At 40.5% G+C, this 27,459-nt stretch overlaps 1 protein-coding gene and 1 long non-coding RNA gene across 4 annotated transcripts in view; one reads left to right on the top strand and one right to left on the bottom strand.

The window, feature by feature from the left end:
* Positions 1-7,474: 7,474 nt before the first annotated feature.
* LOC146441148 (uncharacterized) lies at positions 7,475-13,409 on the bottom strand. Of its 2 annotated transcripts, none has more exons than XR_014849798.1 (3): positions 13,289-13,409; positions 12,077-12,253; positions 7,475-10,409 (listed from the first exon to the last, which is right to left on the bottom strand). It is a non-coding gene; the product is annotated as an uncharacterized LOC146441148 (long non-coding RNA). The 2 variants fall into 2 exon arrangements; XR_014849799.1 differs by having other exon boundaries at positions 7,475-8,746.
* Positions 13,410-13,467: 58 nt separating this feature from the next.
* Positions 13,468-27,459, top strand: part of SATB1 (SATB homeobox 1) — a 92,115-nt gene continuing 78,123 nt past the window's right edge. For both annotated transcript variants that reach the window (XM_085051067.1, XM_085051064.1), the window contains exon 1: positions 13,468-13,604. The gene's annotated coding sequence lies outside the window, so the exon portion shown is untranslated. The remainder of the gene's footprint in view (positions 13,605-27,459) is intronic.

The raw sequence follows: 27,459 nt of genomic DNA, 5'->3' as shown, positions 1-27,459 counted from the left end.
AAACACTCTTAAATAGGTGACAAGTCAAAGCTCTATCTAAAGGGCCAATTCATATTCCAGGAAATCTCACATTAACTTTGATCGAAGCAAGAGCTTTTGGTAGTTCCACAGATGGAAAAAAAATACAGACTAGTTAATGTAAAGATCTTTATTCTACTGACATTTTTCAACAGTTTATAAGCTAGATGGAAACACACTGGCTTCTTCCTTCAGACTAAACTTGCGGTCTGAATATCACTCCAGGAGAGCACTACAGTAGTTTCTCAGCTACAGTATGGAGACATATGGACAAAACAAGTGTCTTCTATACATGCAGGAGAATGCCACCAAGCCTGTCATCACTTGGGTCATTCAGCACTTCCTCTGTCTATTTTGAGCCCAGCCTGCTGCTGTATCACACTATGCTGAAGGGAGAATCTGTTTCTTCTCTCCTCCATCTATCTTTCTGATATTCACAAGGCAGTTCTCTTTCCCCCAGAAGCCCAGCAGTCATGGCAGTTCAGCTATGATCTTAAAGAAACAAAAGCAGAGAGTGTTTGTTAGAGAGCTGGGCAAGAAATCTGGTAGCAAGGATCTGAGCACAGCTAGACTGCAGCACAACCAAGTGTGAACCCAGGCAGACTCTGCACTTAATTATGGAAAGTAGTGATTATGCAGGATGAAAGTCTTGTCTCAGCCAACTGCTGCCAGGTCTACCTGTCTTAAGATGTTCCAGCAAGGTGTGTGGCTGAATCCTCATAGCTCCACCCTCCTTTTGCAGTCTCCTGTGGCATGTGTGCATCTTCATTTTATAGTCTTCAGGGCTAGTCCTCTGAGTGCAGTTTGTATGAGTCAAGAGACTCATGCTGGTGTTACCGAGATCAGAATCTAGCCATTTGTATGTCTGAGCACATATTCTGCTTGAAACAAGTTTGTGGTAGTGTATTCAGGAATGTTTCGCACTCAGGTTCAGATCTGGTTCCAGCTGGAGTTCCCTTGTAATGTTCCAAATCTCATTAAGTTAATGAGAGTTTTTTTCCAGCAATTCCAATGGGATTCCCTGTTTCTGTGCCCACATCCTCAGCTCAGCCATGCACTTAGAAAGCTGGGGTGAGTGTTGGGAGCAAGAGGTCACACTCCATCCCAGCTGCTCCCTTTGCAGCAGGACACAGAGCAGGGAGACAAGGAACACAGGTAGCCACTCTTGCCTGCCTCCCTCATGCCTTGCCTTCCCCTTCTCCCCAGCTTTTTCCGCTTATTGGTATGGTCAGAGACTTGAATTTTGGAATGGAGGGTAGGAAATTAATACAAGTAGAAGAAAAATTAGACCTGAATTCTGTGGGGAGAGCACACTGACATCGCAGTGATGGGCAATGGTGTGACCCCCACTTACAGGTCAAGTTCAATCATTTAACACATACTTTGTTCCTTTCCAAGTATATTATCAAATTGCCCTGTCACACCTGGCTGCCTTGTTGACCATCCCAAAAAAAAGAGACCGCAGACAGAAGTGATTGCCCTCAGATGAACTGGGATGGCTGGAAACCTTGCACAGCAGGTGACAAAGCTGACATTTTCATGGAAAGAAGACTGTAGCAATCAGGACAGTCAAACCAGTACCTTTAATGAGAACTAGATTCAACCACACAAACAAGTTGAATGGACTCAGAGATACATATCTTCTCATATCCAAATGATACACTTCCTATTAGCACTACAATTATTATACAGACTCACTAAGAGAAGACAATCTTCCTAAATATTTATTTAGTGTTGATAGAATTGCTTACAAAACCTCTCTCTCATTCTGAGAATCTCTTACAAGACTCCCTTGTTCCCAAGTTCATTATTGCTACTTATATTATTACTGTAAATCTTTCTAATGCCTCAAATGCTTGGCTCAGAAGAACATTTTTATAATAAGGGTGGGGCAATGCAAAACTTTTCCTCTCCTAATTCACTGCTAAATTGTATTTGCAAGTTGAAATGCCAGAGTGATGAAATCACAATATTATTCATTGGATTTTGTTTGATTATTTGGTAGTGTTGTAGGGAACGTATCTATAAAACAACATGAAAAGCAAAGCAATAGAGCTGTAGGGGTTTTCCGGAATTTCTCTTCCGCACACATCAATTTTACTGTATGACTGTCCTGAAAGATTTATGCTTTGTGTTTTGAGGGCCAGGTTTTAAATGGCTTCACAGAATAAAAATATTAAAATTTAAATGCAACTTTAAAAATGTGTGTTGGACCTTTGGGCCTTCTGAAGAGGTCAAGTTCAAGACACTTATAAAAAGACCATTCCCAGAGAGACTGCATGGGAAAGCCTATTAACATTACTGCTTTCCCTTTATTTCCCCTTTGATCATAAAATAAGGTTATGGGTGGCAAAAGCTGTAATGGTGGGAAGATCCCAAATAGGATAGTATGATTTAATCTACTGAATATAAAAAAACACAAATTACCAACAACAATATGGTGGGTTACCAAGCAAGGGTATGACTACAAAATGCCTTCCTAAGGAGAAACAAAAACAACAACAACAAAAGGGAAAAAAAGCCCTGTAAAAGTCCACAATAGAAATGAAGTTTGTTTTTTTTATTTTTAAAGGAAGAATTTTCATTCTACTTATTCTTTAATTAGGTCTTATTTTGTCCATATGATAAAAAAGATAACTACTATTTAAAGTGTTCCTAAATATTGACTAAAAATAAACAAGCTCTGCGTCTGGCTTAGGAAATACCAAAGAACAATTATCTGTTCAGGCTAGGGATATGACTCAAAATCTCCATATTCCATACAGAGAATATCAAAGCCCTCCTTTTCCTACTTCTGCAGGTCTAATAGTGACAGTGAGTGATTTAGGGGAAGACATGGAGAATATACAAGTCTACATAAGCACTTCTGAGCTCATTTTTATCCAAACAAACTGGTTTTTGACTCTTACATATATTTTATACTAAAAGCTGGGGGCTTTTTGTCAATTTTACTGTACAAGGAAAAATTTAGAAAATATATTATATGAACTGTCTTCCATTGCTGCTAAGGCCATCTTTTACTATGTGGATAACAAAAGTTTCCAAGTACAAAACAGACTTAAGCTCATTGATTTTAAATAGTCCCATCTAAATAAAAGCAAACTTTGGCTCTGAACACCTCTAGCAGAAAACTCAGCTACTGTCATGAATATCTTAAATGTAATCTTTTTTCTTTTAATTAACATTCTAAAGAGAAGAGGAAGTTGGAAATCCAGATAAATCTGTTATGAGTCAATTAAGAAGCCAGGATTAGCATATGCAATCAAGATGGGTGCAGCAAGATTTCATGGAAGAGTTCATGAGGAAGCAACCAGGATGTATCATTTGCATGGGCAGCCTCCTTGGTTTGTGTTCTGCTCAACCTCAGTATTGTTGACTTGACTCACTGCATGAATATTGCCAAGCAGTAGCAAACCACGATTTCATTTTCCTGCTTGCACAGATACAACTTACCTTGACATGTGGTTTTAAAAGAGACAAATCAAATGAACTGTGACAAACAGTAGTGGTCCTTTTCTTCTTTCTGTAGATGCTCTTTTTAGTAAAATCTCTTCCTAAACCTGAGTTGTTTGAATATCATCAGCAAATATTGTAGACTGGCCTGTTCTTTCCTTGATCTGATAAATTAAATTGAATACTCCTCTGGGACTAAAATGGGATACTTCACACATAGGCCACCTGGGCAATGGAAGCCTTTAAAAGGGAGTGACCGATTAGCAGAAGATATAAAAGGAATTGATAAACTCAAAGGAGTTACTATCTGTTAAGCATTAATATTGTAATGCAAATTTCCAATTTACAAGAGAACACAGGGTTTTGGGGTTTTTTTGGTAGTTAAACAAAAAATACTTGGGCTTTATGGTACAGAGGTTGAAACATTTAACATTTTCATGGTGCATCTACCTATCCATCCATGGTTTAACTTTTCTACAAATAAGCTGATATGATATTTTGTCCCAGTATCCTGGGACAAAAAGCAAATGTTTTCCTGACTTCACCTTTCACAGAAAGAAAATTTCAAGGCTTTTAAAATACAAAACTCAACAGTAATAAAAATAATTTAATATATAATCTGTGATCTCAATTGTTTTGAAAAAGCTGTCCATAGCACTGCAAAACAATACAAATTTAGCACAGCTGCTGAAAGATAGTCACTACCAAACTCATTTTCAACATATGGTGTGATTTTGCTTAGATCTACAGATTGAAGGAGTTGAAGAAAACTAAACAATTGTTCATAAATCTCAAGCCTCAGTTACCATGGTTCACAGGAAGCCATACTCTTAATGCCAGTTAAGAAAACTATTTGTTTAGCAATGACTAGAACAAGACCATAGAACATGAAGAAATAAGAAAAACTGAATTTCAGCCACCTGAAGCAGTGTTAGAAGCTCCTCTCTGCTTTTGTTGATTTGACATTCAGTAGTTATGCTAGGCTTTGCACAACACTGCTTTCCCTCATGTTGACCAAGATTTATATTGATACTAGTTTAACACAAGATTTGCTCCCTTCAGATTCAACAAAGAAAATTATACTACATCACAAATGTAGTTTCCTAATTTGAATTTTTGGGGAAAAAAATACAATACTGAGGTTTTTGTGGTTTTTTTTAAACCTGCTGCACAATGATAGATGGCAAGGCCCTGGCATTGCAGTCAAGACTGACCACTATAATCACGGAAAACAGAAGCCTTTATTCTAGGACAGAAACTTCAAAGTATCAAAAGAGCCACATCTACAGGATCTTCTTTTGTCTTACTGAATCTTGCTCAATTATAGTTCTCTACATCATAAACAATCTAAAAAGAAAAAAAAAAGAATGAGGAACCCTGCAATTCAGAAATGCTCTACATGGACTACATTTTTAGAGGGTGTAAATACATTAGAATATATCAATGTATATGAACAAATTAGGGTAAAAAGGTGCGTTCCAGAGGCTTCTCAATGTGTGCACACTATTAAAATCTGTCTGAGATCTGTTTGGCGAAAGCAACAATTATATTTCTTATTAAAGAATATGCAATTACAGCCCTCTTAGCACTTCCTGCTTCCTTCAACAATGAAGATCTGTCTGCACTGAAGATTATAAAGTCCTCCACTGTTTCACTAGGTCACCAGACTAAACAGGCCAATCCACTTTCACGGCAATTTATTCCATATTTTCTCTTTTGGGTCAACTTCTTTTATAATAAAACTGGGCCCAGCTGGAGATTTACAGGACTGTCACCACAGGAGACTTAGGCCCTGTAAAATGACATATAATGCTGTTTAAACTTAAACACTAAAAACCTCTGTCAAGTCCCAAGTGTATTTATTCTCATATCTATTATCTTTAAATTCTTCATCAGACATTGAAAAATATGATCTTCAGACTTCTCACGCTTCCACAAAAGTTACCACAGCTATAGAGCTGGTGCAAATGCTGTATGTACTAAACCATTATTTTAGTTCATGGTATTTGTCTGTCATCAGAAAAACCAGAAAGTCTACAGTTCAGATTTCTCAGGATCATGAATGGTTTGATTAAACTGCAGATGTTAATTAAGACCCAAATCTGTATCTTCATGCATAGCCAGAATAACCAGCTTGTTAGCTAGGGAAAGCCCAAGATATTTAGAATATTCCATGTTGTAGGATGTAGATCACAGGTGGAAGGGTTCCAGGGCAGCTTTGTAACCTACTCTTCAGTTGTATCAAGCAGGTTTGGGGAAGGAAACACACATGGGGCAGACTGTCTGAACTGTGCCCATACATCCTATATGTGGCAAAAGCAGTCTCCTCATGGCAGAGGAAATCCATGCACTGGACTGCGGTCAAGTTGTTACCTTTTTTGGGAGGAATATATTGTCCCCTGATTTTTAAAGTTTTCAAGTAGGCAAAGTGAAATTATTTTTAAAGAAAAAAATAAACATCTTCAAATATCATTACACTTTTCCTAGAAAAGGCCAAAATTTTAGTGTGTATTTCCATTTTAATTTAGATAAATTCCATAAAAATATAATTCTAACCTTGCATCCCATAGGACTCAAAGTAAATATGAGTGTCTAGCCATATTAGCCATTAGAGCTCCTAATGGGAAACACAGTGAAAATTTTCATTATAAATAATATGCAATCCAACAGTTTCCTGGGCTGTCCTTTGTGATACAAAATAAAAATGGACCAGAAACTGAACAGCTACCAGCAGATACCAAGTATCTGCTAATATGTATCTGTTAATAAGTGTCTGTTAATATGAAATCAACTGTTATGAATTATTAGATACTGATTTATATGGTTTAAGGCCTAGTCCTATAAAGGATTCTGGTGCTCCAACACTGAATTTTTTGTCCCATGGTTCCCTACCAGGTATACAGAATTATGTTTTGAAAGCATGACTTTCCTGCAGCGTACAAGGAGAGACACCTGGGTGGCCTGGAAAACAGCCAGCACAGCGTGCCTTGACCTCAACATAAGACAACTGGAGTTAACCAGGGGAAAAATGAGGTTTGTCCCAAATCTACAATCCTGCCTCCTTCAAAAGCCAAGGCTCTACCTGAGGGTTACCTCTAAAGACAGGGCTCTACCCAGGGCTGTCTGAGAGATGCCTCCATCCACTCAATATCTACACCCTCATTCTTTTTATGAAAATAGGTTCCTGTGATCTTTCCTTCAAAACTTATGTTTTATTAAAACATAGCTGGAGGAGAAGCTAGCTTCCCATCTCCCTCTATATAACAACTCTGTGATTAGAGCACTCATGCAATCATGGGATTCATCTCTGCTGCCCTGAAAGGCCCCAATTTACAACTCCTCTCACCCTGGGGAGGACTCTGACCACCAGGCTGATGGTTATTTTAGAAGAGGCAGTCTCGACCCTTCTGCTGAAACAGTGCCCTTGAGCACAAACGAATTCAAGATTCCTTAGATCATAATCTAATGTTTAGATTATTCCCAGGGCTAGGGCACACACTGAGTTTTATTGGGATTATTTTTGTCTTCACTATGTTAAATTGTCGTGGAATACATACAACACTCCCCTAAAAAAAAATCAAAAACAAAAACAAAAATAAAAGTAAAAATAAAAATAATCCTGAGAATAAGTCCCATTATTACCACAGTGACCCCGCTGCATTTTGTTGAGAATCCAGTTGTGTCAGGGAGTCTGGAGTACACTCCAGGAGTAACCAGGAGGCCAAGCTGACCAAAAGACGGGAATGGAAGATTATTGTGGTCCTGAGGTCTGGAGAACTTGGGTGGGCATGAACAGCCCTGAATGGCCACTTGGGAAACCCAGGTGGAAGTGGAACCAACTCTGTGGCAAACCCAGTGCTTTGAGGTTTAGGCAACTTCTTAGCAGAGGTTTTGTGAATCACAGCTGTTTGTTCACATGTTTAAATTCCACCTGATTCACACATTTCACACCATCCAGATCCTCTCACTGACCGAAACACAAGTATTGACAGAGACGTCTTAGTGCTCACCAAAATATCTTTTTATTTAGGAAAAAACAGCGGCAGTTACTGAAGACAGTTAACATTGAAAGCATTGAGTGGTTACCTTCACAGCATTAATGCCTGTCATGGCTCAGCTAACAGACTGATTATTCAAAGTATGGTGCACCTATGGCTGGGAATCATATTGCAAGGTTTAGGGTTTGACATTAAAACTTTCCTGTCTGTCCACAGGAAGAATTATGTTAAATCCTATTTCACTTCACAGTATTCCTGAGGTGCAAATATAATTTTGAAGAAGTAAAATGTTTATTTTGACATTCTGACTGATGTCTTCTACTCCATGACAGAAACATTAGTAAAAGGCCTCACTAACTAGATGCTGTAAACTCCAGACCAAAGACATGTTTCTTTGAAACTTTCTTATTCTGGGCAGGTTCTGTTTAGGCCCTTACAAAATCTCTACATTTCTAGAAACCAAGTGTACTTTCATCTCTAAACAGCACAGTGATGAGGCATTTATATGACCATCTATAGCAGGAAAAGCTTTTTCACTGCACTTACCTAGAATACAAGGCAAGAAGGAAAATTTCTCCTATTTCTTCTGGGTTTGTAAACCTACTTACTAAGATCTAGTGGCACACCTTGTAGCTCCTAGTTAAGTATTCAAAATTGCAACATGACTACAAGTTAAATATAATTTGTGAAATATATGCCATATTTGATAAAAAATGCATGTAGTCAGAATCATATGATGACTTAATTTGCATAGATGTAAAACCGGAATTTATTATACACAACCTATATTCATAAAAGTAGACAGTCACCTGGTTTCTCTTTACTGGTTTAATCTGGCAGTCCCTCACTAGAGGCAACAGAATTTTTAAAAGCAGCCAAGACAAACCAGACACCAAGTGGAAGGAGAAAAGAACAGACAACGTGCAGGAAAAGTGGTTCACACAAGTATTAATATAACTCCTTCAATCCTTTAAAAATTATACTTTTAGACTGATGATGGAAGACAGAGATGGCAGTCAGGCAAAACAGAAGCAAGTCTGACATCACTGATGCACCTGCAAGAAGTTGATCTTCTTTTCCATATAGCAAAGTTTTAAGAGGAAATCTACAGGATACAGTTTACTGTTTTAGGTAATACAAAGGTCTCCTGTAACAAAGATGTGGAGCAGAAAGTAGTTACCATCTTGGAGAGGAGCCAGATGGAGTGAGGCACTGTATGGCATCAGGGCCTGGAAACATGGACCTTCACTGAATGTCTGGAGAGAACTCAAGCCACTCTGGAGACAGACAGATGAGTATGTTATTATTGACATGATTCCCACTTCAGTAAACAAATTTTCAGAAGAGACATTCAGGTAGCAAGGTGGTCTAGGCCTGAGCTCGACAGATTAGTAGCTAATCAACAAAGAGTAGAATAACCAAAAGACTGCAGAAATGCACTGAAGATACATTCAGAAAAAGTAATCTGATTATCTCCCACGGAGCCACTAACAAAATGAAACATCAGAAAAGTTTGTGGTACAGCTGATAATGGCCATTTGTATTTAAAATATGCACAGAAGGCTACTTTAGTATGGTTGTATCTGTTGACTACCATTTTCTTCTACAACAGATAACATTTATAATCGGTTGGAACACAGTTACTCAAACCAAGTCTTAATTTTCATCAAGCTGCTGAGACATCCATGTGTAGACCATGCCAGTATGCAGGTTTCCTTGCTAAGTTTCACAAGTAATAACATATAAATAGTTTACAAAACACAGGTCGGGGATTTTGTATGTTAAGAAGGAAAAAAGACCCAAATGATATTTTCAGTTTCTGATATGCTCAGCTTAAGCAAACCATGATGAAAGCAAGCAATTATAAGGAATGCTAGGTGACATGTAGTGGTTTTCACTGATATTGCATTATCCATATACTGAGAGCTGGAAATAAACCATACTTCATAACGTACATATTACTTTAGAATGACATAAGTGTCTGAGCACTACTGAGAGTTCTGTTGCTCACTGGTAATTTCAGGCAGAAGATGGCCTTCTCTGTTAACCACGGGTCAACATAACTCTCAAGTAGGCACACGTTTCTGCAGCATTTTTTCTTGACAATGAACATTTCGTTTCAAGCCGCAGGTAATATCAGATACAGAAAAAAACCCACACATGTGTGTATTTGGTTCCTAAATCTATGTGGATGCTTTTAACCCCACTCTACTCCTCGCTGAACTTCACTTTCCACCCCTCTGTACTCATGTCTAAACATAAAGGTATTTACATGTCTGAAAGGAACTGGAAAGGAACTGTGATATTTCCCAGAGGATTTTAAAGCTCTTCTCACACAAAAGTAACACATCGTTATGCCACAGTAGCACTTCAATATGGGGGGGGCACCTCAGGATGGTCCTCTGACATAGTTACAATTAGCAGATACATCACTTTCACTACCTCACTTGTAAAAGAAAGATTGGAACAGAAATATTTTCAGTTAGTATTATCCTTCCTTGGAATCAGTTATGCCTGTAGTCCTTATAGAATGTGCCATCAATAAGATGGTCTTTGGATAAATGTGCTTTTATGCACTGTTGGAAGTCCCTAAAACTGATGGGTCTTTGAAATCGTGTGTGTATCTGTTGTTCCTTGGCAGATTCTAAATCCACAAATTCATGAGTGGTTTATTGTGATTCATATGCCACTTTCATTTTTGGCAGGTAATGCTAATGGTATTGGAGAACGACTATTCGAATGAGATCTGCACCCACTTCCCTCAAATCAGGACTCTAAAAATGCTCAGGATGGAGCTGTCAGCATAAATAAAAAAAAATTTTAAAAGAATGCAAACACTTATTCTGTATAGGGTTTTGACTGCCCAATTCCAGGCATCAGGGATGAGCAGGATGAACAGGACTTTCTATAGTTCCTGTAGAAGGCTGGGCAAGCAAACATCTGGGGGTGGACATTGAGGAAGAGGAAATATCTACGTGTCAGTAATAGGAAAGTTATATTATACACCTGCTTTTTAGGCATGCCATCTGTGCTCAGTCACACCATATAGCTTTGATGACATGCCACAGCTAAAGGGCAGGCAATATTTGTCTTGCTTCAGTGACATGAATGACACAACTTGGTAAAACTCACTGCTTAATGATATAAATCATAACTCTCAAACACAGTATATGGTTGTCCCATATGTTTTTCAGTGTTTAGACCCATACTGGGTATTTTGATACTGAAAGCACTGAAGGAGCATTGCAGTGAAAATCAATGCACACTAGGTAGGCAAGAGAACCTTATCTATACTAATGCTGGACATCCCATTATATTTTGTTGGTCTGTAAGTATACCATAACATTCAGCTAATATTGTTTAAAGGAGCCTAATAACAAGCAATTCTATTCCCATTACTGCTCGCTGTCTGATATTAAATATTTGTTTCTAAAGTAAACTGCCCAAAGTAGTTGAAAAGTATTACCACACCTTTTTTTAAGCTGGATAAATCTCATCTTTTAAAAACAAAATGAGACCTCAAAAAAAGCGTGTCTGTTTTGATTATTATACAAAGTTGATGAAAGAGAAGGTTTATGTTACATTTCTATTTCAAGGAAAGATTTTCCATAGTGCACTTGAGGATTTTTAAGAGAGAGCTTGGTCTAAATTCAGTTCCAGTTCTGGATCTGGTCTCAAATCCATGTGTAGCCTCAGGCAAATGTCTTAATTTTCCTGTTTCAGTTTCCCTGCCTTTAAAGTGGGTATAACGTGACTAACCCAAATAGCTTAGCTGCAATTTGTAGCAATGAGTAACTTGATTATTAGATTTCTGAGACATGAAACATGATTATTATTAGGGCTTACTGACCAGCCAGTCAGAAATGTGATACAAATAAAGGAGATGGGTCTTTGACAACAGAAGGATTTAGGTTAGTCAGTCAGTCACTCAGAGTAACCCTACAAGGAGGCAACTCTAGGGAGTAGAGAGTTGGACCTATAAAAGTGAGAATGTCCCCTTTGTACTGATTTCCTATTTATTATCCCATGGTATCAAAAGACCATAAAAAGCTAAGTCCTCTCTGAGAAACGAATAGGTCCAAAGCACTACAACAAATCAGATGCAGGCAAATAAATTTTTATCTGTGTAAGTGAGCTCAATGTTATTTTCTAGTGAAAATGTCAGAATTGATTAAAGACCTAGCATTTCTATTTAAAATGAGAGAGTAGGGGATGATACATTTTAAACAGAGAAAAAGTCAGAGGACTGATAACATGGAGATAAAAGGATGAATTAATTTCTGGTGTTGTTGCAGTAATTTGGTACTCAACATATTGAGTCCAAATTTGCACCACTATACCTAGTATAAATAGGAGTGCCTTTTAATAGCTGTGACAAAAATACTCTGCCCACTGGCAAGGTCAATATTATTAATTGCTATTCCTATTATTAACCTTTGGGCTTGTGTATCCTCCATGGATTAATGATTATTCAATAACTGAGCTGCAAGGTTAACTTTCTAATAGCAATTAATAGGACATACTGCTGGTTAACTAGGAAAAGCAATGACGTATCAACTTCTTGGCCTTGGTCTTGTTTCATGCAAAGGTGCCTACAGGAACTGTACCTGTCCGTTCCCAGAGCTGAAAGAGCAAATCTGCCTCAAAGTCGAGACAAATGAAAGAGCTGACATCCGGGGTCCCCTCTCTTATCAGTCTCCTAAGGGAATAAGAAACAGCCTCAGCTTTCAGGGAAACCTGCACTCATTGCCAGGGTCATTCTCCAGGAACTCCACTTCCAAATCCTGCATCAGTGAAGAGGGGAAAGAAGGTCTTAAAAACAAAACCAAAACCAAAAAAACAAAACCAAAAAACCAAAAGAAAAAACCCCAAAAAGGGGAGAGAAAAGTACTTCCCCAAGGAGAAGTTTGACGAATAAAGGCAATTCTCAAACAGCGTTAGGAAGGAGCACGTGGTACCAGGTGAAACACCAGGCAGGAGCACCAGAGTGATGCGCGGCGGGACTCGGCCCCGCTCCCGGCCCGACGGGGCAGCGGAGCTGCCGGCGGGCAGAGGCCTCCGGGGGATGCCTGCCCGCACCCGGGCATCCCCAACCCGCGGAGGCCGCCAGCGCGGTCGCGAAGCTTTTCTCCGTCAGCCAACCTCAAATCGCGGGTGGCCGTGGGGCGCTGCCTGCCCGAAAGGGGCTGCCGCCGGGGCTCTGGGAGCAGCGGCGGGGGGCGGCCACAGGGCGCGGGGGCAGCTGTGGAAATAAAGGAGCGGGGGAAGGATGGAGAACAGGGGGAAGAGGGGGGCGGGGGCGCGGTGCCCGGGAAAGGCAATGCGGGGACGGCAGAGGGTTTCGACACGAGTTGCGGGGTGGGGGGACACGGCAGGGATGGACACAAGCACACCACCTTCCCCCGGCACTTCCAGCAAGTCAGCCCCACCGCCCCGTGGGGCCGGGAGCCGCCAGAGGGAAGGAGCCGCGGCGCACACACACACAGACACACGCCACCGCTGCGCTCCAGCCGCCGCTCGGTCTCCCCCCCTCCCACCGCCGCCGCGCAGGCAGGAGGCAGCGGAGCCGAGCGGGCGGCGCGGGGCTCGGAGTCCCCCGGCCCCGGTCGGACCGGCCTCCAGCGGCCGCGCTGCCCCGACGGCACCGCCGCCCCCTCCCCGGGGCAGCGCGCACCTCCCCGCCCGGAGGGGCCGTGCGAGGCAGCGGGCGGGGGGAGCGCGGGCACACACGCACACTCACACACACATATACACACGCACACGCAGGCACACCCGCACAGACACGCGCAGGCAGAGGCAGGGCTGCCCCACGCCGGTACCTTGCTGCCCTGGTGTTTTCCGTCCGGGCTCCTCCTTGCTGAGGCAGCTCGGGAGCGGAGCCGAGCGGGCGGGTGCGTGTGCGTGTGTGTGTGTGCGTGCGTGCATGCGTGTGCCTCTCTGTGTGTGTGTGTGTGTGTGTGCGAGAGCGAGCGAGCGAGAGAGACTCTCCCCCCTCCCCCTCCTCCTCCTCGCTCTCCTTCCTTTAAACGCCCACTCCTGATGGGTGAAAAGACAACTTGAACTTCAGTGCAATTAACTTCGCCGGCGCCTCGGAAGCCGGAGGTGTCGCCGGCCTCGCCCGCCGCGCTCCCATGAGTGAGTCGGTCCCGCTCCTTCGGCGTCGCTCCTCGGGGACGTGGGGGACGGGGGGGGACGGGGCCGTGCCGGGGGCACCCGCCGCGGCGATTTACCGAGGCCGGCGTGCCGGCCCGGGAGGGCGGGCGGGAGGGAGGCGCGGGGCGGGTGGCTGCGCTCGGCGCTGCCGCTGCCGGAGCCTCCCGGCCGGCACGGGCTCACACCTGCCGCCGCGCCGCTGCCGGTCGCCGGCCCCGCTCCGCTCCGCTCCCCTGCCCGCTGCCGCCTCACCCGCCACCGGCACGGGGGGAGCGGGAGGAGGTGGGGGTGGGGGCAGAGGGAAGAAACCCCAGAAGTTTGGCAAAGTTCTTCCCCAGCCCCGCGCGCCTCCCGGCAGCGGCGGGCGCGGGGCGGCGGCGCCCCCGACGGCGCGGGGCGAAGCTGGGGGCCCGGGGGTCGCGGGCACGGGGGGGGGCGCGGGGTGGCGCTTCCGCGGGGCGCGGGGGTTGCGCGGGCGGCCGAGCGGCGGCGGCTGGCCCAGCCGGGGGCGCGCCCGTGGCGGTGGGTGGCACGTCCCCCCCGCCCGCCCGCGGCACGACCCGGCGCTGCCGTTGTCACGGGGAGCAGTGCCAGGAACTCATCTCTGTGCTCCAGGATTTTATTTTTGATTTTTCCGCTCCGTCTCCGAGCCCGCGAGCCGAGGTTTTGCTAAACCCTCGCCCCTTTGTCGCCGTCTCCGCCGGCTGCCGGGGGGAGCGCTCCTGACAGGCACCTGCCCGACCCGGAGTTTCCCTCTGCCAGTCTCCAGCTTTCTCTGACTGCAGGAGAAACTTCGCTAAAATACAAGTTTTCTGAAACACTTTGCACCCGCTCCTAAGCTGAAATGAGTTTAAACTGAGGAAAGCTGTTAGCTGGTTTTAGTCCGTGCAAATGAGCACAGCGCTTCTGCAAAAATAATTCACAAATTCAGATGCAGAGAGTCCAGGGCGTGTGATCTGGAGGTGCCCTTTCATTCTGGTCCGTGCTGCTTGGGTGGGAGTTAGCAGCGGCCCCTTATTTCTACTTTATATTATTTTGGTACAGTGCATTCATATATTTGTCTGCTGTAGTCTGCTGGCAAACATTAGCATTCAAGCTTACATTTTTGACAAATGTGCAGACAGGAATAGCATGAATAGGCATCTTAAATATTAACAACCTAAGCATCTGTTGTGAAACAAATTTAATATATTTACTCTGTTTTTCTCACATTGTTAGGAAAGGTTACAATAAGTGTAAAATTTCAGCTGTAGTTAGCACAAGGAATGCTTGGATATTTCACTATCTCTTCAAGCATTTAACACAATCACCAGATAGAAATGTGTCAAATCAGGCGCACTATTCAAAAACAACTTGAAACTGTAAGCGTAGAGTGTATAGACATTAATATAGGATGTTCTCTGTAATTTCTATCTTCTAATTACTCTTCAGCACTATTTGTAGAATTTGAGAGTGCTTTTTCCAGTCTCGTACTCCTATATGCTCTTTAAGATGATTATACATACACTCATTTTCTAATTCGCTTTCTGTTTGAGATTGTTATTGGTATTACCTTGCTTTTCAAGTCAAAGCAATGGTTTTGCAAGGAACTGTGAAATAACATAGAGTAGGTAAAAAAAATGAGCAGGCAGAAAATGCAACGTGTTCAGATATAAGCATGCTTCGGAACAGATAGTGCACACACATAATAAGGCACTAGAAGAGAAATTAAAATCCTTGGCTAGTATGCTATGTATGCCCACTCTTCAGTACAGCTAGTGAAGAAGAAACAACTGACTCCAAGGAATTCCTCTGTCCCTGTAATAAAACTGTTCAGAGTAGAACAAGAGCACAGAAGAGCGAAGCCTCCAAAAAGGCTGTAGAGTTATTTCAGGAATCAGTGCATTCCTTCCCTTTTTCCCACAAGTTCAAATATGTAATAAATAACTCCTTTGTATGCAAAATAGTTTACTGGAACAAAAAATATTTAAATGAAATGCTCTTTGTGCATGCATTTTGAAAAACTGGCCATTTCCTTTTTATATTCTTTGTCCTTGATACTTTAAATAGCAAAGTAACTCTCGCAGTTTCCCCTCTCCTGCTATTTTAGCAATTCGTGTGAATCCTAACCTGCTGCTGTGCTCCCGAGAAAGCTCTGTGAAGCAGAGTCGATCTGTAACTCACTGATGGGACACAGTGCTTTGGCAGTACCAGAAGCAGAGAGAGGTTGCCACGCCAGCCCCAGCTTGTAGGCGAGCAGGGCACCTCTTTGGTTTGCAGCGTAGGCCCAGCAGGTCAGCAGATGAGCACCTGCCCTCTGTTGCTGTGCTTCCCAAGCAGGGCAGGCAGCGCCAGCCTTGCCTGCAGCCCTGCCAGCATCCCACAGGCACCGGCCACCACGTTCAGCCCTGCTGGGGACGTGGGCACTTCCACCCCTGCAGCACTAAAACCTCTTTAGAGAGGTTTCTCTCATATTACAGGTTTGGGATAGAGAGGGGTTTACATGTGTGCAGCTCCCATTTAGAAGATAATCAGCTGCAGTCCGTTATTCTTTAAAAGAAAAACAACAAAAAAAGTCACCAAATCTTTTAAATGTATCAATTACTTGATTTTTCAAAGTATTGTCACCTTTTTATTGTCATCTATTTTTTTTTAATCTAATAATTTTCAGATGAATTTGAAGTAATTCCTTAGGTTTCCAGCTGTATTTGGAAAAAAAAAAAGAGATTATTTTATTAATAAAATCCTTTGCAATATAGACGAAAATATATTAAAGTAGATCTCTGAATTAAAACTGTAGGAAATATGACTTCTGAAATGTTTTAGTCATATTTCTAGGAACTATGGTATTTTAACATAGACTCTAGTGAAGCATTTTATTGCCTTCTTGTATATAACTGCCATTGCTCTCTCTAGATATATTTAATATATATCCAGTGAAGCCACAAACTTTCCTTCTACAACAGTTTAAACACATCTGGAACATTTTACTTTCTTATAATTTATGTTAATAGATGTAGAGTGTATATACAATCTTCTCAGACATCATTGCTTTTTCCAAAGGGGAATTTTTTTACTTTCAGTCAGGGAATATATTTATAAGAACAAAATAACTCAAAGTATAGGCAATTCTATATATCATTTTATTTTCTGTTATATTAGGTTGATTATATAAAGCTTTCATTTAGAGCGATGGGATGATGAAATTACAGAGGAGTGATTGGCTTTTGTTTTTTCAAATGGTTCAAGTTGAGGGCTGCAAAAATGAATGTTTTTGGTAAAGTTCTTTGAGTACATGGTATTTTTCATAGAATTCTGACAAATTAATTTAATAGCAAAGCCACAAGTCTCTAAGCCAGGTAAAATGGAAGTTCTGCTTTTGCCGTTATAGGCATCAGGCTTCAGTAATCTGCTCCTCTTGTGGAATGAACACTTTCTACTTAAAGCTATCATGCACCTACTGTTTATTTACGCTGCATTAAACTGACAGCACGGCAATCAGAGGAAAAAATATGACTTACTTTCCTGAAGTAAACACCAGTTTATAGGTTAGTGCCTGTATTTATATTCCTGTCGCCACTAAATAATGGCTGTCTCCATTTTAATATCTACCTGTGGTGTTACCCAGGGCAGCTGGCTCTTCCTTGTTTAAAACAAGGGAAGAAGGAAGGGGGGGTGAGGAAGAGAAGAAAGTTTTGTTATCATTCCACTCTAAGAGGAACCTAATAGAAAAATGATTCGGTATTTCTTTCTGTGGCATGCCGAAGCCAGTTTTAAAGACATAGTATTCAGTTTTACTTGGTGTAATTGAATTGCATCTCAAACAGGGAAAACAGAATTCCTTAACAGTATTTGTCTATCCAAGACACTGAAATTGTATATTCAGGCAATGGCAGATTAAGGGCAGAAGCATTTTATTAATAACTGAAAGCACATATGTGTGTGTGATGAAAAATGTTCTGCAAATCTGTCACTATGCAATCAAGTGCATTTTTTAAACTTTAGTTGTCACAAAGTTGCTACTGATTCTAAAAAAAAAAAAAAAAAAAGAAGTAAAACAGTTTGACGGTTAAAGAGTAACTTACAGATCTTACTGCCTGTTATACTGAAATTTTGCAACTTTATAAAGTCCGCGTCAGAAAGCCCTGTTGAGGTTACTTTTAATCTTGGACTAATGAGTCCAAGTAGCCAGCATGTGAACTGAAGATAACTGCAGTCAGAAGGTCAGAATAATCCACAGTTTACACAAAGCTTCTCTAAATTCTCTGTTGGAGGATTCCATTAAGAACCTTTACCGAAGAGGTTCATTTCTTCCCCAGATTCTTATATACTATTATATAAGAAATTATTATACTTAGCACTAAGTTGTCTTGCTGGTCAGTTCCTGTGGCAGCAGTATCATGAACTCTCAACAGCCCTGACCACAAGTTTTGACTGTGACTTCCAAAACGATGTTCCCTAGGATGTTCCCTTCAAAAATGCTGGCGTTTTCAAATGTTTGCCATCCTGCGGCATCTAAGTTTACCACAGTTATCACCAACTCTTCATTCCTTAATGGGTATCTATTCTATTGCTTTGCAAATGTCAACTTTCTAATGGTTTCTGCACAGCATTGCTTTCAATAGGTATAAGTCTTGATAGAGATTAATTTTAAGGAGACTTGCCAGCACTGATCTTGTACATATGTTCTGATCCGGCCCTTGTGTCCTGTACCAGTTGTAATCTACTCTTAATCTGTGTTATCTGGTGCAGTGTACTAGGAATGGCATAGTAATAGTAGAGTACAGTAGTAGAGTGTAGTAACATACCTCAGGCACTGTCTGAATTCTAAATATTTCCTTTTAAACTTGCTGAGCCTGACTTTGTTCCCATGCACACTGGTGTGTCACCACAGAGCTCAGTTTTTACGGTTCTTGTAGAGGATCCATGTTAGGTGTTCACACGGGCTGACGGACACACTAACAGTATTTGTGCCAAGGTCCACCTTTTAGTTATTTATTTAGAACACCAACACACAGCAATCTGTTTGGAGATTGATTTCCCTGAGAGACACTGTGCATTTGTGCGTGCTGGGATTGGGACTGCAAGACTCGCTCTCACCGGAGCGCAGGCTAGCTGCTGTCTCTGAGCTGTTGTAAAGCATCGCTGGTGACACCTCTGCACAGCTGCAGGTTCACAAGAGTCAGCTCTCGCCACCTTGTGCTCCGCTGTTGGGAACTGCGGGTTAGAGAGGCAGAGGAGTCTGCTGGGCTGCAGATGGGCCTCGGTCACCCCAGCTGCACCTGGGTGCAGAGCATCAGGACGGGCCACGTCTGTCAGCTGTGCTGGCCTTACATAACTTCCAGCGACTATCTGCTCTATCTCTTTCCCGTGGCACATTAGGACATGATATGACCTGAGGAGATGAGGGAGGTGCTTTAAACCTCAAGTGCATCTCGTCTTCCCAGGATCCTGCTCTGGCAGGATTTGTTTGGCCAGCAGCAATCATTTGTGGGTCGTTATACTTGCTGCTCACTAGATGAAGTGGTGATGCACTCAGATCACATATACTTGGAGCACTGTCTCATAATCTTTTCTGGTGTCTGGACTTCTGGTTTCAGCTCTGAAAAAAATGTGTGATTTTGTGGTAATAACTGTCCATGCCAGGTTTGCCACCTTTAATGCTGTAACCCCGATTTTGAAAATGCTCAGTACACCATCTCATATGAAAGGAAAGGAAGCTGCAGCACACTATCCTCTTATAAAAGCGGCCTTAATATTCTCCTAGTTTATTCACCCAGCTATAAAATTAGTAATATACGTGTTTCATAGAACACTGAAGGATTAAGTAATTCTTTATATTTGTAAATCAGTCTTAGAGTGGAAAACATTTTCAGCAGAAGTGCCAAGAATTGCTGCTCTGAACTCAAACTCACATGCAAAGGTACATTTCCTTTTCAGTAACTGCACTTAGAATATGTGTCTGGTCATAATAGCCAGGTAATTAAAAACATTTTCAATGAAAATTCTAAATATCATACACACCCTATATTCCTACTTCTATTACAGTAAATAAAAGACAGAAAAGAGAGGAAAGAGAGTGGGAGAGAGCGTGCATGCACGCAATCTCACAGAAGGACCAAAGGCAAAAAATGAAGTGGAGAGAAATTGCAGACTGAGTTTTAAAATGTTTATAATCAAAGATGAAATTAATATTTTTGTGGAGAGCAGTATTAGAAAGATTTTAAATCATTGGGGCTTTTCATCATAGGTGGGCTTCCTTGATAAATGTAAGAAGTCTCAAGAATAATTAAAGGCATCTTAAAACTTAAAAATGACAGTTTTAGCTTCTAAGGATTCATTGTAATGTAATAATATTGTATGCTTTTTAGTGTTACTTCTGCATTAGACATTTAATTACAGTCTTTGTGAGACATGTTATCTGTATTGTAACCAGTGCATAAAAAGAATGATATTTACTTTTACATACAAGCTCTTGCTTGCCAGCTTTCTTTTTAAGATTATAGATTAAGATCTCCAATCCAGAATGTTCATTACTTCAATGAAAACAACTTAATTTGACACAATTTTGGGGAGGAATGGAGCATTTATTGTAATAGTACTACTTCTCTAGTCATACCTTTTGCAGTAATACTTGAACTGCTGTTTAGCAGTGGGTTTTTTTCTGTGCAAGGGCCCAAACTCAGCATTTCTTTGCTTGTTCAAAGGGTAGATTTTAGAATATCAAATGAAAAAGCATGCTTAATTTTTATATTGAGAAGTAAGATTTAAAAAAGCTTCTAAGAGTGGTTTGGTAGGTTTTTCACCGCTACAGTTTATTGCTGAGAGGAAATTTGAATCTTGCCTTTGCTACGTCCGATATTGACTACTGTCTGAAACATATACTAGGTAATATTAATTTATGGGGTTCTTAGCTTGGTCCACCTATTGCTGTGGAAAACTGAGTACATTTGCAAAAAGGTGCATAAAATTAGTTCATCTTTTGATACATTTCCAGATTTCCCTAATTGTGAAAAGTGCTCCTCGACATACTGAACTTCCCACAGTTCTTAGGTTCTGCACTGCCGTCATTGCAGGATGAGGCACAAGGAAAACCACATCCAACTGTTTTAAAGCAGAGCTTTTCAATTGATAATATGTATCATACATCTTCTTTTGGGTCCTGTTTCTCATTTCTTATCTAGCAGTCCTGTGCAGGAACGGTACAATACTGGTTTTTAGACCCTAGTTTTGGTATGCTTTGTAAGAAAGTCTCCCAGTACAGTCAATCAATCAAAATGAATCTCTGTCCCATTGACTGTATTTTATTGACTTTCTTTTTCTTTTTTTCTTCACTTGACTCATTTAATACCATAATCCTTTTCACCATTCCTGATGAATTTAGTTATAAAATCTTTTTAAGGCAATTTTGTAACATGTTTGTATTTTAAACTTGTACTTTATTTGGGCTGCAAGCCCTAAAAGTAACTGACTTCTTCATTGCTGCTTAAAATGACAATTAGGATACTCATAGGTGTAGTTACTGTTTTCTAAGCATTCCAGAAGAATTTTATAGACACCATGCAAGAGAATTGAACCAGTAGAATTTCTTTATATATTTGGCAGGATGACAGACATGCCGTAAGAAGCATTATACTGTCTGATAAATTGCATTACCAAGCACTATTTCATATAGGTTCTGTCTCTTTAAAAATGCAGTCTCCTCTATTTGCCCTATTAATTGTTGATATGTTGCCATCCACGAGACAAAAATTAGAGCTGTAATTAAATAATCATGTGATGCTCCTTAGTGCCAGTGAGAGCAAACTCATTTTTCCAGGCCCTGATGGTCACTGATTATTGTATTACTACTGGCTTGCTTTATTTTTTTTTAATGGCTCTATATTGCTGGGTTACCTAACCACTGCCCTTCTTTTCAAAATTAAAGGAATTGAAGAACATTAAGTCACTTAATTGGCCAGTGGTCTATGGAGACACAAAGTAGTCATACCTTCTCTGCTTTTTGGTCACTCAATTGGTTCTACTGGGAGAACTACATCAGTGGTGTGGTTGCGTGCCATTTAATTTACACTGGTGTTTTGGCTGGGATGGATGCATATAGGGAATGCCAGGAGAATTACAAAAGGAGAGGGGTATTAAAATTCAGAAATGATTAAAATTGAAATAAAAGGATGCTGCTGCTTTGCCAGTACTCTGGCAGTTATAATGACACATAGAGATTAGTTTCCACCTTCATCTTTTCCTTCTTTCTCATTTCCTCTTGTTTATTGTTGACACATTTTCCTTATGTCTCTGCTTCTCAGCGCTTTTTTTCACTGTTATATATTCCTACTTTTTCTCTTTCCTTAAGCATGGAGAAGCTTACTTAACCTTATTATAACAATAACAGAATAGGTTATTAATATTTAATATGCACATGATTAAAATTTCTCTCTTAAACATAGGTCAGCTCTATTATTAACTGACATGTTATTTTTCATTAAAAATTTTTATTCTGCCCTTACGGTTTCTCAAACACCCTTTACTTTGGTGGTGATTTAACACATAATGTTTAGAAAACTGTGTTAGGCTAGTGAAAAAAAAGAACTTACCAGTCATGGATAATCAATTATGCATGAATTCAGATATAACAGATGGAAACTGGTGAGTTAAAGTTTCTCTTTAGCTTCGTGATTTTTTTGTTTTGTTTTTGTGACACCTGTCTCTTATGTATAGATAAACATCTAACATAGCATACTGCTTTTCATGCGTCTTTGTGTTTTTTGCTTTTTGAGTTTGGGGTTTTTTGTTTCCTTTTGCTTTTGCTGGTGTGGCATAAACTTACTTTCCCCTGTTTATAACTTACTATTTTAAATTTGTTTGTCTATGAGCATTTCTATACTGCCTGCCTTTTCTACAGCTAAAGTGTCCTGTGATGAAGCCAGCATTTAATCTTCTAATAAACTACACAATGTAATTTGACCTTAAAATTGTGTCATCACGATATTTTAAATTATAGGAGTTCATTTTTGCCTTCAGCTGCTCATGGACTATAGTGTTATGACATTAAAGCAACAGGGTAGACTGCGGCTGGGCATATGTATTCATATATGCATATACGCACATTCTTGTGATTGTGATACTTATACAGGCGTTCCCTCCAAAGGCATTAATTAAATTTCTTTCAATCATTTGACAATGAAGTAGATTGCTTTACTGCTTTTTATTAAAAAGTTCAGTATGGACTGAGCTCAATACTTCTTCTGGTCATGGAAAGATTTTTACAGAACTAAATCAAGCAAGAAAGATAATAAAGCTTTGTGATGTGCCCACAGCAAGGACCATTTGGTATTAAGTAAATGAAAAGCTGAATATGTTTTCTTTTTCTTTTTACACAAAAATATCTAGCAGAGTTTTAAGCATGGGCTTAGATGTGAGGTGAGTTTCTGTGTAGTTCATTCATGGCAGCGTATTGAGCGATTCTTGTGTTTGAAGGTGTTCCATGTTTGAAAAATATGGGGGTAAGTTGTTTTGGACATTATTTTTCTATGACTGCAATAATTCGGCGCATTTCTTCACCCGGCCCCACCCACTTTGGAAGTGGCACTTTTGCAGATGTGGTGCAGAGAGATTTTCCATCTGTATACCTATAAAGGAGAAACGAGTTGAGAGAATGCAGTGTGTCTTTCATGAGCAGAATATTCCAAAACTTCTCATAAGCATCTTACCAACATTTGTGAAGGAAAAATCTAATACAGGAAGGAGTTTGTAGAATAACCTGCCAGGAGCAAATTACAGAGAAGAAATCTTTCCCCACAAATTTTTGTTTTCAATGCGGGAGCTAACTTTTATGCACCTAAGGCATTTTCTTCAAGTTGCTTTCATGAGTATAAAGTACTATCATAAATATTAAGCTAATTTTGCCCTAAAATACTGTATTCTAGTGGGTTACCAAGTGCTGGTCTCCATCTCAGCTTGTTTCCATTGTAGCCACTTAGCAGGAAATCTAGAAACATAGTTGCTTTACACAAAAAGGTACATCAAATACTTGAATACATTTTTGTTAATTTCTCTTTTTTTGTTTTGTTTTGTTTTGTTAGGGTTTTGGGGTTTTTTTGTTGTTGTTTTTGTTTTTTTGTTTTGTTGGGGTTTTTTTGGTTTTGGGTTTTTTTTGTTTTGTATTGTTTGTTTGTTTTTTCTAAATCAGAACAAGTATTTTGAACATTTATGGGGTGCTTGGAGTAACATTTTGAAGCTATTTGGTTTTGCTTTATGTTTGCATTAAACTAAGCGTACTCTGACATATGTATAAATGACCTTTATTTTAGTGACACTGGATATGCTAAACCTTTGTTAGTTAGCACCTGGTAATATTAACAGGTATCTTGTCCCTTAAAAGAGCTGTGAATATTAACAGCTAATTGCTCCTGAAAAAAACAGTGGAAAAACTCATTCATTTTGTCTCTGTTACTGTGGAATCATCTGAGTTTGAGATTGGAAGGAGCCCTAGAAGAAAATGCTAATTTGGCCAAAACCACCAACTTTCAATTTGTTTTACACCAAAACCACACATTTTGCATGTATTTTATGTACAATGAATATTGACTCCTCTCAAGTTTGGCCGTAATTAGATGCACAGTTTTACTTTAAAGGTTTTGAACCTTAGAAAAAGTGTAGCAGAACCTGGGCAGAATTCTGAGTTAATAATGAAACTGGAAACAGGACATTTCATGTGGTTTTGTGTTTCATAATGAAAGTTTGACATAGTTCAATTCATCAATCAGTTCTAACCATTTCCTTCGACTTAAAACTCTTCCATGTTTTCAGTTTGCGTCAGTAGATTTTTATTTGTACTATCATCAGGTCAATGACAGAGATGATTCTCCTGTTGATGAAGAATTCCTATGTAAGAACTCACTGCAGTTTGAGCTCAACAGCACGAACATCTAAGCTCCCGATAACAATACTTGAATAATCCTCTGTAGGGCTAAGTGCAATGGTTCAGATGTTTTCTACCATAACGCACCGTTTTGCTTGGGCTGTGTGAAATTCATCCTTACCCAGAATCATTGGATCAAATTTCTGTATTCCTAAAAGCATACTAACTGGGGTAGAAGCACAGTGGTTGGAAGTGAGGGCAAATGAGTCACAAAATGGAAAAAAGCAGAACCAGTCAACAACATTGCGAAACACTTTAGAGATACTTGGTGTAACTTTCCTTTTAACAAGTAAAAATAACTGGAACTATGGCTTTACTTGGTGTAACTTTCCTTTTAACAAGTAAAAATAACTGGAACTATGGCTTTTTATGTCCAGGGATCATGATTTACATACTGTAAATTAATAGAGCTTCTATTCAGACACATCCCTAAAATAACTACTTATCAACTGACTCTTTTAGGTAACAATTATATGCCCATCTCATGCCTCAGAGTTATCTAGTGCTGTGATGATGAGGGTTTTAGCAGGATCCACTCTTTTTTCATCTCTCAGTGTCCCACATTAAACATCTTCACATGAAAGACCTAAAAATTATACCTCTGGGGAGAAAGCTGTGAAATTAGTGACCTGCTGAACATACTTTTATGACATGGGAAACTTGGCTGATCCTAAGATGCCAACTTTCCTCCTTTCTTCCGGCTGCCTAATTGCATTAAATAGCATTATATAAAGCTCTATTGCATTTTTTTTATTTGTTCTTTTTTGTGGAAGTAGTTGGCTGTAGTTGCCACATGGAAATTACGAGCATGACTCATCAAGGTCCTTGTCTAGTGTTAAGGATGGAAGAGAATATGGTCCTCAAAATGCTTTTTTAAAGTGTTAGCTTTTTATTTGAAGTGGTTCTGAAATCTAGAGTCATAAAACATACTGGCTTCTATTAAATAACATATAGATAGTGTTTGTGGGAGTTGACGTCCTACTAAAGATTGCAGAAGGGGAACTCAGTTTGTCCACATAGCAGGCAAGAGACTGTACAACTACAGAATAGGATTTATGTGATTAACCATTAATATTGATTGCTGTGATCTTTTATGGGAAAGTGGGTACCTCTCTATTACAATTTTAAGCAGCTAAGATTTCTCGCGGTAGCCAGGGGTGAAAGACTCACTATTCTCATTAGTGCTCTTGTTCACCCTTCACTACATCATGCCAAACAGATTTTTTGGATTTTACTCCATAATTTTCTTCCAGCATTTTGCCTCTCCATGACTCACCAAGGGGTGAACTGAAATAACTGTTGGGGCCACATCTGCAAAAGTATGTATTTACTTCAGTTGCACAAGCATCTTAGTGAAAATAGACATATAGCTATGAAATGACTGGCACAAAATGGTGCAGCAGTTTGACTAAAAGTAACTTGTTCTATCCAAAATCACATTTTGCATATTCTTATTCAACTCCATTTTAAAAAAAGATTCTGTGATTGAAGTACATTGCAGATAATGTTTGCAGGAGTAAACGAGCCTCATCACAGAGGCAATCAATAGGGAGATGTCTGTTTGTATATGATTTTACATATCTGCAAGCTAGCTGAGACATCCAACTACAAAATGCTGCACCATGGGACACTGTGTAGATATCTGATACTTCCCAGGGGCTTTGGGGTCTGTAAACTAATGAATGCACTACATGTAGCCATATATGTAGGTTTTTCACCTCTTGACAAATATGGTAAGGATAATTTACTTCACTTAATAACCAATTAAGTGCTGTCCAATACAGCTGACTATCGTAAGTTAAATATTCATTTTACGTAACTGTTTCAGGACACGGTGTGTGAGAGAACACAAACGAGCAGAAATTGCTCATGCAAAATGTGAGAGGGGACGACAGCTTGTGTGCGATGCCTTTCAGTGCTATGAATTTCATTTCATAGCACTTTTGCTTTTTGACAGGCATCCTATCCAGGCTGGGGCAGGTTGCAGTCAAAAAAATCTAGGTTGGTATGTAACTTTTGAGTTCAGCGTGGGGGATGTCGCAGAATGCTGTGATTCACATTGGTGTGCATCGGATTCTTGGGTCATATGTAAATTGAGATTGCTGCAGTCAGGTTGGTTGAAACATTTGAGCGGTGTCGGGCAACTATTGTTGTTCAGGGCAAAGCGAAGGGGAAGTTAGTGTGAGGAGACTGAAAAACAACTTCAGTCAGAGGTTCATAACTTGTAGGGCCATAGGACTGCATTGGCACAACAGCGGTGACTGAGCTGAGGTTTGCACAGGTAGACACGGGAAAGGACAGTAAGGCACATCCTTCCCCTTCACCCACACTTCTGCCGAACCCACATGGCGAGCAGGCACAAGCCCTCCGGGGAGTAACTCACTTTCTGGCCACAGATGTTTACCTTCAGAAAGCCACGGAATGGTACTATTGTTGCCTTGCTGTCCAGCAGTTACGATTACCCATAGATGTGCACCCATCACGCCTCGCAGTGGGGGAAATGCATTCAAATCCCCACCAAAGGGAGTTTCCCAGCAGTCCCACTGCTGCTGCACAGCTCTGCATCACCTCCAGCATGGGCTGGTGCTTACCAGTTACCCAAAGGGCCACAGCATTGTCAGAAGTACGTATGTGTAAAAGCCAATCAGCCTGATGTCCCCAAAGAAATCTGATAAAAGAGAATATACAGCCATGCTGGTTTTGCTCTGCTGCCAGGTCATTTCTGTTTGCATTGCACAAGAGCCAAGCCTCAAGATTTGGGCCCGTATTTCCTAATTTATTTTGAACATGAAAATATTGGAATAGAGACTTTAGGAGGCACTGAGGCAGCATGCCACACTGGAAAATTTGTTTTGCTTTGCAGCTACTGAGACTGATGCTTGAGAGTTAATTCACCATGGGGTTGAAAATATGCAGCCCAACTTTTTAAATATTTGTCTT

The sequence above is a fragment of the Lichenostomus cassidix genome, chromosome 2 (assembly GCF_008360975.1).
Source record: "Lichenostomus cassidix isolate B80296 chromosome 2, HeHo_3.0, whole genome shotgun sequence".
NCBI classification, from domain to species: domain Eukaryota; kingdom Metazoa; phylum Chordata; class Aves; order Passeriformes; family Meliphagidae; genus Lichenostomus; species Lichenostomus cassidix.
This window is presented reverse-complemented; position numbering and strand designations above follow the sequence as displayed.